At 35.9% G+C, this 13,453-nt stretch overlaps 1 pseudogene; it reads right to left on the bottom strand.

Moving 5' to 3' along the window:
• LOC120144925 overlaps positions 1 to 12,719 on the bottom strand; it is a 31,460-nt pseudogene extending 18,741 nt beyond the window's left edge.
• Positions 12,720 to 13,453: the final 734 nt, after the last annotated feature.

The raw sequence follows: 13,453 nt of genomic DNA, 5'->3' as shown, positions 1-13,453 counted from the left end.
CCTGAACCCTGCCCCCAAAATAAAGAAAATGAATAACAACGCAATAAATTCTCATGTAAGTTGGATAAAAGTCATGAAAAATCAATGTACTCCACAACAGGTGTCCAATGTCGTTCTAACGAATCATCTGCAATCAGAATGATTGAACCAAGCTCATCAATATATGCATCTGCACCTTGAGGGAACATAGTTCCTCCACCTGGAAATTTGAACACATTTCCTTTGAACTGTACCCAATTCTGGACAGTCTTCTCTACTGTGAGATTTTTGTGAGGGACATTAGCATAATGGACATAGTCACGAGTCTTTGGCCATTCAAATGGTGTCATATATCCTTTGGGTGCTGGAATGAGACAATGTAGTTTTTCTTCTTCGGGAGGGCAATGTCTTTCATGATAAATCATGTTTTCCCTAGGAAACTTCATGGCTCGATCTTGTCTTGGAAAAGGGCTTTTGGTTTTTAAGTCTCAATAATCTCAACATCATTGTGATGGGTCTCGAAGTTTAAGTTGGTGAAGATATTTGTAACCCCTAGACTCGGCTTTGGACGTTAGGCCCAAATCTAGGCGGTCACATATCGTATTCAATTTTTTTTTTTCATATTTAAAACAACGTTAAAATCCATAAGAAAGATTCATATGATAAACATATATGTATACATATGTCAAAAATTGTATAAAACACTTATGAAACAAAATACTGGTAATACATATATATCAAGACGGTAACAAAACACATGTCACCAAAATATAACAGTAAGGTATATAGAAATATACAGTGGTACAAAATTAGGAGAAGTTGGTCCTCCTGATGCCAAGTCTGTTAGCCTAGTCTGCTATTATCTGAAAATGTTAAAATTTACGGAATGAGATAAAAAAACTCAGTGTGCTCCTTACGGTGTATAAAAACATACAGATAAAATATTTCAGTAAAAAGGGTGAGAAAATCAAAGTTTTTGATGTTTTGGAATCGAGCTCTCCGCCGTTCAAAATTTTGAACCGAGCTCGGTAAGTGTCTCAAAATGCCTTAAAATAATTATTTGGAATTTTTCCGAGAATTTTCCTACACCGTATCACTGTTCACGCGCCGCACGCGACGCCATTGCACGTAGGGGGTGTTAATTTTGTAAATATTTTTAGAATGTGGCTAATTTTATAATTAAATTCTATTAGGTGATATTTGTGTAAAACGGTCGACTGTTGACCGTTAACCTGTGTTGAATGTTGACTGGCGTTGACCACTGTTGACCGGGCGTTGAACGACCTTTGATTTTGACCGGGTATACTTATTCTGACGTTTTTCGACGTCCTGAGTCCGATTCCACAGTCCGTTTTTCGAAATTCAGACCCGAAAGCCTCGAAATTTCCAGTCAATCCCGTTGACTTTGACTTTGACTGAAAAAGTCAAAATTGTCAAAAAGTCATATTTTATGTTTTTGACGTCTCGAATCTGTTTTTGGGGTCTGTTTCTCCAAATTCGAACCCGGTAAGTTGTTTTTGACTGATTTATCAATAGATTCGATCCGTTCTTCGGAATTAAGTTTCATTTTTTATGTAATTTCTGTTGATATGTATCTGAGGAATTATTGGAAGTTGAATTAAGGATCGAGGACGTTCGAATGGAATTTAAATGGTCGATTAGTATGACATGATGAAAATCGAGGTAATATATTACTACCTCTTTATGCTTTGTTGATAATGGATAAATGGATGGACATATATATGATTGGTCTATTATGCCTGTTTGATTATGGAAGGATTCGAACCGAATACGGTTTAAGTGATAAATTAGTTAAGACTCTATTGAATTACAAGTTATGTGATTGAGTGATAAAGGAATCAGTCCTCATTATGTGAATTATAATTTATCTTATCAAAGGTATTTGGATGATAAATTATATGAATACTTTGACTAGGTAAAATTACAAAAATACCCTTATGTTGTAAAAAGATCAGAATTGACCCTGGAAGTTGGATAAGAAGTTGTAAATACATATTGATCTGATGAAACTACTGTTATGGAGAATACTAGTTTTTCTTAGGAAATATGGAAAACCGATTTCTAAATCCAAGATGGCTTGTACAAGATACTAGAAGTTTGATAAGAAATATTTTAAAGTTTAAAGATTATCCAGAAAAGAGATAAACCCTAGAATCTCTGAATTATAATTATCTTTGTTAAGAATTTTAATATCGAAATTATATGGTTAAGAAATTATGAAATTACCCTTGAGAGGGAAAAGTAGCCCGAATTAACCCTGAATGGAAAAGTACTTAAGAAGTCATGCTTAAATCGATGAATTACTAGTTTGATCGTTAAGTAAGCGTTTATACAGAAAATTTTTGATAATCAGTAAATCTCCAAGTTATGAGTAAATACATGAAGAATAATTTATCGATGGTGCTCTTTTGACAGAATTGTTCGAAATGACTGAAATAAATGATAAGTTTGAATTTGATAATAAGATCGGACGGAAGGAAATGATTGTAATACACTGGATCTGTAAAATAACCAGAATACCCTTAGAATGCAAATGACCAAGAATATCACCAAGTTCAGGAATGATTGGATATCCTCGAGCTTTGAAATGAATAGAAAAACATTAAGCACCAAAATGACCAAAATGCCCTTATGATCTAGACTAAATAAATATCTTGGGTTATTTAAGGAAATGGTAATAAATATGGGTGTTGTACTACCCTTAAAAGTTATGGAATACAACTTAAGTGAGCCGAGCAACCTTAATGATATGTCAGTATCTGAACGGCATAGATATTACTTGAATGTGTGTCTGTCTTCTCAAGTTTGGCTCGTTGATAATTTTGGAAGTATTCAGCTCAACTCTAGATCTCAGTACTAGAATTGTATATCGTTCTGAACTACAATATATATTTTGTTTCTGAAATATACTTGATGTTAAATGAAACAAGTAACCTCAATGACTAAGGATTAAATAAGTGATTTGGATAAGTATGGAACCGTTAATGAACATACATAATGTAATGTTCTTATGGGTCATGAACTACAAATCAAGCGTCAGGATTTCATGATATCGTGGAAGCGTGGAAATGAAATAAAGAGCATTTTCTGTTAGTTTCCTTAAGATATTCAGTGATGAATCCGAAGATGATCTATTCAGTGATGATTTCGAAGATGATCTATGGATAAGAATTTTGGTATTAAAAAGTAAATACCTGGAAGGACAATGAATTGACCATCGACAAACATTAGTTATGGGAGTTATTCATCTGGAGTTGTTCGATAATCTAATCAATCGACTTAGATTGTAAAGGTTTTGAATCTTCGTTCTCCCTTATCAACTAAACCACTATGGGCAATCTCTGAATAATATCTCTAAACTCTGGTGTGTTCCCTAATCACATAAATATTTTATCTGATTTCCGACTTGAATTCTGTTATGATACATTACCTGAATTCTGTTCTGATTTCTGATCTGGATTCTGTTCTGATATCTGATCTGAATTCTATTTTGATTTATGATATCTCAGTTTACTGACGGAGAAATGTTTTATATGGCGGGTTTATTGTTGGAGAAAGTATATATGTAGGCTTCTCGACTGTGTGCTCAGGGCCTTACTGGTTGTGCGGGGTGTATGGTTCCGGGGAACCTATACAAACAGATTGTGAAATGATGGGCGTATATATATATATATATATATATATATGTGTTGTGTTGTGTGTGTGTGTGTGTGTGTAAAAAGATGTGTATCTTTTTACTGGTTTTACGGGAACACACTAGATAACCTATTCTAATCTCCTGAACCTAGACATCTGAAATATTTCCATCTGAACTAAAAGCTCATTGTTCGTTACTACCTGAAATATCAGTAGGATCTCCGCTGAGCCTAAAAATATGTAGATATCTTAACCAATAAGGAAATATATGTTTATCTATATTTGCACGTTCTTCAGCATCATCTGGTAGTTCTGTATTACTGAGCTTTCTGAAGCTCACTATGTTACTCACCTTTTCAGGTTAAAAGAATCGTACCACTACATCTCTCGACATCAATAAAGGAGTTCTTCTGGCGTTGCTTGCAGAGTATGGTACAAGTGATTAGGGGGCATGTAATTGTATTTTGTTTTATATACAAGTCTGAAAATATGTTTTATTTCTGCATACTGATAAATCATTTTATAAGTTACATGTTTTAATAAAAGTTTTAAATTTTGCACTATTTTTACAATGGGTCGCTCTGGTGGCCCTAATGTGACACTCCAGATCGGATCGGGTTACCCGCATCGGTTGAGGGGGTTACAGGTAAGGTTTTACAAGTCATAGACTAGGCCTGAGATACTTCCTCAAATAAAACCCCCAATGACAGAAATAACATGTATGTAGTCGAATGTAAATGGTAGTTTAATCCATTAAAACATGAAAATATTTCATTTTCAGAAATCATATATGAAAATACGATAATCTAGAGATCATATTAGAAATATACAGTAAATCAGATATCAGATAAAATGTGTTCAAAAAACAGGTATTGTGTCGTAAAAATATTCAATATTATTAGAAAGCTCAAACAGTTCAGACATATAGTTGAAAAAAGTAATGTAACACCAACAGGAAACACATATATATTGATCTGAGTAGTCTGATTGGGAAGCCTACTACTGAGTTTGTTGATCACAATCAGCGGCAGCACTAGATCCTACGAATCGAAAAATCCATATCGAAATCCTAATATGAATAATATGAACCTTTATTTAAATAATTTACAGAAACCCACAGGTAACTCTTGTAGAACGTAGATCGAACGGGTCTGACAGACAGAAAACACCGGACCTAATTGACCCTTGGTCAGGTGAAACACGAGTACCTTCATAAAAATACCTTCTTGGATCAATCCCATAACCAAATCTCAAACAAATAAGCAAAAATGCTAAAAATACTAAGCATTTTTTGGTTAACGAGTTCGATTCATGGCTTTCAGGTCAGAATTTTGCAAAACGGACAGTAGAATTGGACCCAGGACGTCAAAAAACATAAAATATGTCTTTTCAAAAATTTTGACTTTTTGGTCAAAATCAACGGTCAACGGTCGGTCAACGTTCAGACCGAGTCATGTCATGTCAGGTCGGGTTAAACACGGGTTAGAGGGTCGAGTCAGCGGGTCGGTTCGGATATGAGTAGGTCGGATCAGCCTATTTCCAAGCAGTCCACTAGGCAGTGGACTTTCCCCAGCGTAGGGGTGCGTGTGGGGCTTTACAAGTTCGAAAAAATTCCAAAAAAATCTTAAGTGCGTTTTAAGGGGTTTTGAGAAACTTACCAAACTCGATTCACAATGGTAAATGGCAGAGAGCTCGATTTCAAAATGTTAGAAACTTGATATTCCTCAGCCCTCACACGCCAACGACAGTGGAGATAAGAAGGATATCGGTGGACTCGACGACGCAAGAAACACGATGATGCAAGAAGTTTCAAAAACGGAGCAACGATCGTTAATGAAATTGATCAAAAATTTGTTTCTAAAAGAGAAAAATATTAAAAAAATAGAGAGAAAATTAATTAATTTTTTCTTGGTTTTGGGGTTATATAAACCCTAAAAACAAAATAGAAAAATCATATCATAGGTCCTCTATCTTTAATTGCTTAATGAATTTGGATCCAAAATTTAATCAAAATTTCACTTTGGTCTCCAAATTTAATCAAAATTCAATTTAGTCCTCGATAAATTTTAAGAGAATTTTTCTCCCTATTTTGGGGTGTGACAACTCTCCCCCTTTAAAAGAAATTTCGTCCTCGAAATTTACCTGATGTAAACAGATATGAAAATTGAGCCTTCATTGACTCCAATATCTCCCAAGTAGCTTCTAAGGGTCCACGGTTACTCCATTGAACTTTGACCATCATAATATGCCTATTCCGAAGAACTCTTTCATCCCGATCTAAAATCTAAACAGGTTTCTCCTCATAGGATAAATCAGGTCTCAACTCTACCTCCTCAAACTACATGATGTGACCTGGATCTGGATGGTATCGCCTAAACATGGATACATGAAAAACATCATGAATGCGACTGAACTGGGGAGGCAACTCAAGCTGCTAAGAAACATGTCCTACTTTCTTCAAAATACGATACAACCTAATAAATCTCGGGCTCAATTTACCCTTACGTCTAAATCTTAAACTCGATATCCTTGAGAAAAACTTGATCCCTAACCTCAAACTCAATATCCTTCCGTCGCTGATCTACGTATGATTTCTGTTTATCAAATTCCTTTCTCAGTCTCTTGAACTAAATCTGGACCCAAAGTCTTTCTATCATGCAACTCTGTCCAACAGATAGGAGTACGACATCTATGTCCATACAGAGCCTCATACGGTGCCATGCGAATACTTGTATGTTAACTATTATTGTAAGCAAACTCGGCTAAGGACAACAAATATTCCCAACTACCATGGAAATCAATCACATAACCCCGTAACATATCCTCTAACACCTGCATCACTCGCTCAAACTGACCATCTATTTGTGGGTGAAAAGTTGTACTGAAATTCAAACGAGTGCCTAGAGCCTCATGCAAAGCCTTCCAGAACCTGGAAGTGAACCTTGGATCTCGGTCAGATATGATGACAACGGAACACCATGAAGTCTAACGATCTCAGAAATGTACAATCTAGCTAGCTTGTCCAAAGAATAATTAACCCGAACAGGGATAAAGTGAGTTGACTTGGTGAATCGATCAACAATCACCCAAACAGAATCCTTTTTGGAATGAGTCAGAAGAAGATCAGTAACGAAGTCCATCGTAATGTGCTCTCATTTCCACTCAGGAATATTAATTGACTATAACAATCCAGACGAATATTGGTGCTCTGCCTTAACCTACTGACAAGTCAGACACCTCGCCACAAAATCTGAAATATTTTTATTCATACCAGTCCAAAAGTAGCGCTCCTTGATACTCATGTACATTTTGTCTCCGCCAGGATGCATAGCATAAGGACTACTATAAGCCTCCTGAAGAATAGTCCATCTCAACTCATCATCTTTAGGGATGTAGTAACGACCGTGAAAGCACAAAATACCATCTTGATCCAAAGTATAATCTAAACTCGATTTTTGCTCAACTTGGTCAATAATGGGAAGTAATGAGCTATCAAGGATCCATTTTGCCTTAATTGTAACACCCTCAATCCATACCCAACTCGGATACAAGTCTGAGGCGTCACATTAACTTTTCAAACTTTGACTCTTAAAGAAACCCAAAGAAATATTGAACTTTCATTAAGATAACATTGTTATTTTACATAAGTTGACCAAAACAAGACAAAACCGATCAGAGCATTCATAACTAACATATGACAAAATACATACTTTATCAGTTACTTCTGATATGATCTTATCGTAGTAATGTTGTCATTGCCACTCATATTTATGCTCTTCTTGATTCTTGATACCTACGTGTAAATCACTTACACGTTAAGTCAAAGACTTAGTGAGGCATAATATGAACACATACTAATAATATCATGAACATGTACTACTCTCAATCCATTATACCCTTGCAATGCACATGTAAATACCATATTTTGACATACATAAACATGATATGCACAAATAAACATTTACGTATTATAAGAGTTTTCATTCAATATATATTTGGATGCCAATATACATTATTGAGAACAGGAGGTACGTGAGTACATTGAGTTTGTGCACCAATGTTGTCACCACAGCTCGAATAAATTCCCATTAGGGGCACTGAATATTTTTCCCAAAGGACCACTATGTCCCGAAGGACCACTATGTCCCGAAGGACCACTGATAATCCCTCGACTCTTGGCATGCCAATTATACCTACAGCTCTCATATTAAATAACATGTGCTTAATTATAAATATATTTCTCATATTTATCTCTTCTATCATTGTCCATGTAAACACATAAGTCACTTCATATGCACACATATGATCGCTTCCATTATTTCACATACCTGGATTGATTCTCTTATAATAGCATTCATTCATATAATATCATGTTAAAGCATGAATGGATTATGCATGAAATCCCTATAACATTAATACCTATATAAGTATGCATGTACATGAATATGAAATCATAAGTTCAACTATAAGAGATAGACTCATCGCAAGTCTTATCTCAATACAATTCCATCTAGGATATGCACTCACCTTAGCCTTGCTTGCTTTGACTCGATCCTAATCCTTCAATTGTTTCGGAACAGAATTACGTTCTATATCTACACAGTAATACATTGATACATATCAGTATACTAATTGATATATTCTAATATATCACTTCTTAGACTAAAAGAAAGGTTACTTTCATCTCTTAATGAAGGTAGGTATCGATGCACTCTACAGTGTATCGATGCATCCCTTAACGTGTGTATCGATGCACTACCTATGCATCGGTACACAAATTACATTCAATGTTTTCATCTTAAGGGGGTGTATCGATGCACTCCCTATGCATCGATGCACTTATTGCATTCGATGTTTTTATTTTGTTGAGAACACAGCCCAAAAATTACATTTTGAGCATGAAAATCACTTCCTTTTCAGCTCAACACTTCATTTTTCACCTCCTTTAATATCCCTAACTTGCATACATATACCTACACTCATTATTACTCAATAATCACTTCTATAAACTCAAAATCCTATCCTTTATATGGCATTCAAAAATCATACTCAAATATCAACATGTTCTAAATCTAATTCTAACACTTCATATTCTTAATCAAGTTGGTGACAAGTCAAATTCAACTTCCAATTCTAACTATGAACTCTATTTCAAAATTCCATTCAAGAACTCATAATCTTTAATTCTTCCTACACCCTTCATCTTATTGTTTTAAAACAAATTAAGCTTTCCTTAAGCTTAATTAGCATCTAATGATCAAAACCAAACTTAAATTTCAGCAAATAATCAGCTCATGAGAAATCTCACCTTTGTTTTGAACCTTCACGTACAAACAAGAAGAGAAGAGAAGAGAAGAGAACTCTGGAAACCTTGTGTTTTTCTTCATTCACTTCCACGTGTGGCTAATATATATAACCAAACTTAAATTTCCTTGTAAATGATCATTTTATCCTTTTATTCCTCTTTTTTTCAATTTGATTCTACACAGCATTTTTCATATGAGTCCTTAAACTATCCAATTATTCTACTTTAATCAACAAATTCTATAACTTTATAATTTAGTCACTAACCCTATATTGAGGATGTTATAAATCTCCCCCTTAAGAAAATTCGTCCTTAAATTTTCATTGCGCAAAGAGATGGGGGTATTGATTCCTCATGTCTTCTTCACGTTCCCACGTTGCTTCCACTATTTTGTGATTCCTCAACAAGACTTTAACTAATGGAATAGTCTTGTTTCTTAGTTTTTTATCCTCCTGAGCTAAGAATTGAACCGGTTCTTCCTCATACGTCAAATCCGGTTGAACTTCGACCTCTTCTGGTGTCACAATATGGGAGGGATCAGATCGATATTTCTGAAGCATTGAGACATGAAATACATCATGAATTTTCTCTATTTCTGGTGGCAAGGCTAGTTGATATGCCACTGGTCCCGCTCTTTTTACAATCTCATAGGGTCAAAAGAATCGAGGACTCAATTTTTCTCTTCGGCCAAACCTCAAAACCTTCTTCCATAGAGACACTTTTAAAAACACTTTATCTCCGACTTGAAACTCAATTTCTTTTCTTTTTAGGTATGCATATGATTTTTGTCTGTCTGCTGCAACTTTGAGATTATTCTGGATCACATGCACTTTCTCTTCCACCTCCTGAATCAATTCACGACCAAGAACTTCTTGATCCTTAAGCTCATACCAGTTCAAAGGTGTGCGACACTTCCTCCCATATAAAGCTTCATATGGAGCCATTTTAATACTTGACTGATAATTGTTGTTGTAAGTAAACTCAACAAGTGGAAAATATCTTTCCCATGATCCTTTGAATTGGATAATACAAGCTCTCAACATAACCTCTAGGATTTAATTAGTTCGCTCGGATTATCCATCGGTTTGAGGATGAAACGATGTAATAAAGTTCAACCGAGTTCCCAATGCTCTATGTAAAGACTTCCAAAACTGTAAGTTGAATCTAGGATCTCGATCCGAAACAATGGAAACAGATACGCCATGTAGACGTATAATCTCCCTTATATACAACTCGACATACTTATTCATGGAAAAGTCATCTCGTACTGGAATAAAATGATTTGACTTAGTCAATTTGTCTACAATCACCCATATTGAATCTCTTTTATTCGGAGTTAAAGGTAACCCCGTTACAAAATCCATTGTTACATTCTCCCATTTTTACTGAGGAATCGACATTGGTTGTAATAATCCTGACGGAACCTGATCCTCAGTTTTGACTTACTGACACGTCAAACATTTTGATACGAATTCTGTATTATCCTTCTTCATTCCAGGCCACCAATATCGACTCTTGAGGTATAAATACATTTTGTTTCCTCTAGGATGCATGGTCAATGGACTACAGTGAGCTTCCATTAACAAGTCTTTCTTCAACTCATCATTTTCCGGAATCACTAATCTTTCTTGATAATACAAGTTTCTGTCAGACTTGATCTCATAATCTTTTATTTCGTCATTCTTTATTTGTTATAGCTTCTTCAAACACATTTCATCATTACTTTGCAATTCCTTAATTCGATCTAGCCATGATGGCTTGATAGTTAACTCCGCACATATTACCCCGTCTCCACTTAACGATAATCTGGCATCCAAAGCTCGTAAGGCTGCAAACATCTTTCGGCTTAATGCATCTGCTACCACATTTTCTTTCCCTGGATGGAAATCAATCACAACATCATAATCCTTAAGAAATTCCACCCATCTTCTCTGTCTTAAATTTAACTCCTGATTCATCAAATATTTCAAACTCTTATGGTCCGTATACAAGTAGCATTGTTCATAATACAAGTAGTGACGCCAGATCTTAAGAGCGAACACTACTGCAGCCATCTCTAAATCGTGCGTTGGATAATTCTTTTAGTGCGGTTTTAATTACCTCGATGCATACGCTACCACTTTACCCTCCTGCATTAACATGCATCCCAAACCATTATGAGACGCATCACTATACACTACAAAGTTCTTGCCAGATTCAGGTTGAACTACGGAGTCCACACAAATTTTATCTCTTTCCTCAATAATTTAGTTAGGGGTAATGCTATTATCGAAAAGTTTTTAATGAACATTCGGTAATAACCAGCTAACCCCAGAAAACTCCAGACTTCTGACATATTCTTTGGAACTTCCCACTCTAAAATGCCTTTAATCTTTTGAGGATATACTCGAATTCCTTCTGCATAAATTACATGACCAAAGAACGTCACTTCATTTAACCAGAATTCATATTTAGAGATTTCAGCATAAAGTTTCTTTTCTCTTAAAATCTGCAGAACAATCTTCAAATGTGAATTATGATATTCTTCTGACTTTGAATACACTAAAATATCATCGATGAATACCACTACGAATTGATCCAAATAGGGTTGAAATATTTTTTTCATGAGATCCATAAAAGCAGTAGGTGCATTGGTTACTCCGAATGGCATTACAATGAACTCATAATGTCCATATATCGTTCGAAAAGCTATCTTCGGAATATCTTTCTCTTGAATCTTTAGTTGATGGTAACCAGAACGTAAATCAATCTTCGAGAACACTGTAGCTCCTTTTAATTGATCAAACAAATAATCAATTCGAAGGAGGGGATACTTGTTCTTGATGGTCACTTTATTGAGTTGCCTATAATCGATGCAAAGACATATTGATCCATCTTTCTTCTTAACAAACAAAACTGGAGCTCCCCAAGGTGAAATACTTGGTCTGACAAACCCTTTGTCCAATAATTCTTGTAATTGAATCATTAATTCTTGTAATTTTTTTGGAGCCATTCTGTATGGTGCCATGGCAATAGGTGCAGTTCCTGGCACTTCAATCTGAAATTCTACCTCTCTATCTGGAGGTAACTCTTGCAACTCTACAGGAAATACATCGGGAAACTCTCTAACTATAGGAATTTCTTCAATCCCCTTCTCTTTAACTCTAACATCCAGCACATTAGCAATGAACCCTTGACATCCCTGTAGCAGTAACTTCTTTGCCGACATCACTGAGATTACACTTGCCAGTGGATTTCACCCTTCACTAAATACAATGACTTCTACACCTTCTGAACTTTTCAACGTTACTCTTTTCAATCTATAATCGATATTAGAGTAGTAACGATATAACCAGTCTATTCCCAGTATTACCTCGAATTTGTCAAAAGGTAGTTCTATCATATTAGCAGGGAATTCAATTCTCTGAATCCGTATGGGAAACCCTTGACACATCATATTGACCCGAGCATTGTGCCCTAACGGATTAGTCAATATCACCTCACTACTAGTAGCTTCTAACTGAATATTTAATTCTCTCACTAACTTATTGTAAATGTAAGAATACATAGACCCTGAATCAATCAATACAAAATCATTCTTGTCATATAACTGAAAAATACATGTTATAATCTCTGGGTCATCTCGATTCTTGCTAGTTTTGAGATTATACACACGAGCTGTGGAGCATATCTCTTGTGGAGCCGAGGACTCTGACTGACTTCTTCCTTTGCCTCTACCTCTTCCCCTCTGAGTAGCAGAAGCAGATCTCTCTGGCTGAGCAAATTCACCAGCTATCATGGGACAATCCTAAACAAAATGCTCGGTGTCCCTACATTTAAAGCAGGCTCTCAAAACCATTCTGTATATTCCTGAGTGATTCTTTCCACAATGTGAACATTGTCTGACTTGACTTGGATTAGATCTCCCAGCTCTGGATCCCACTGATTGTTTTTGTCGTCCCTCATCGGATTTGATCCCCTCGCGAAGAATGCTACTGACTCTGATCTCGCTTGGGGTCGAGAACCAACATCTCTGCCCTTTTTTGTTGGTGCAACACTCGATGATGCACCCGATCTGTTCGATGTCTAAGCTCGAGAATCTCCGAACCTCTCATTCTGAGCTCTTTCCAAAGCTTTAGCATGATTCACCACTTCTTGAAATGAAGATAAGTTCAACACAATTAGCATCTCTTTCAGCCGAGGATGCAATCCCTCTACAAACTACTCGCAAGCATCCTTCTCTGTAGGAATAAGATCGGCAGTAAAGCGACTATACTTGTTGAATTCACATTCGTACTCATACACTGTACGGTTCCATTGCTTCAAATTCATGAACTCTTGCTTCATCTGTCGGATAAACTAATCTCTGATGTATTTATGCTTGAACTCTTCTAAGAACAAGGACCAAGTTACTTGATCACCAGACATTCTCAATGTAACGTTGGTCCACCAAATCCTTTCTTGCCCTCTAAGCAAGGAAATCACTCCATCGAGCTTTTCAGCATTGGAATAATGAAGTCCCTCCAACATGAT

Source organism: Hibiscus syriacus, unplaced genomic scaffold (assembly GCF_006381635.1).
Source record: "Hibiscus syriacus cultivar Baekdansim isolate YM2019G1 unplaced genomic scaffold, ASM638163v2 tig00002338_pilon, whole genome shotgun sequence".
NCBI classification, from domain to species: domain Eukaryota; kingdom Viridiplantae; phylum Streptophyta; class Magnoliopsida; order Malvales; family Malvaceae; genus Hibiscus; species Hibiscus syriacus.
This window is presented reverse-complemented; position numbering and strand designations above follow the sequence as displayed.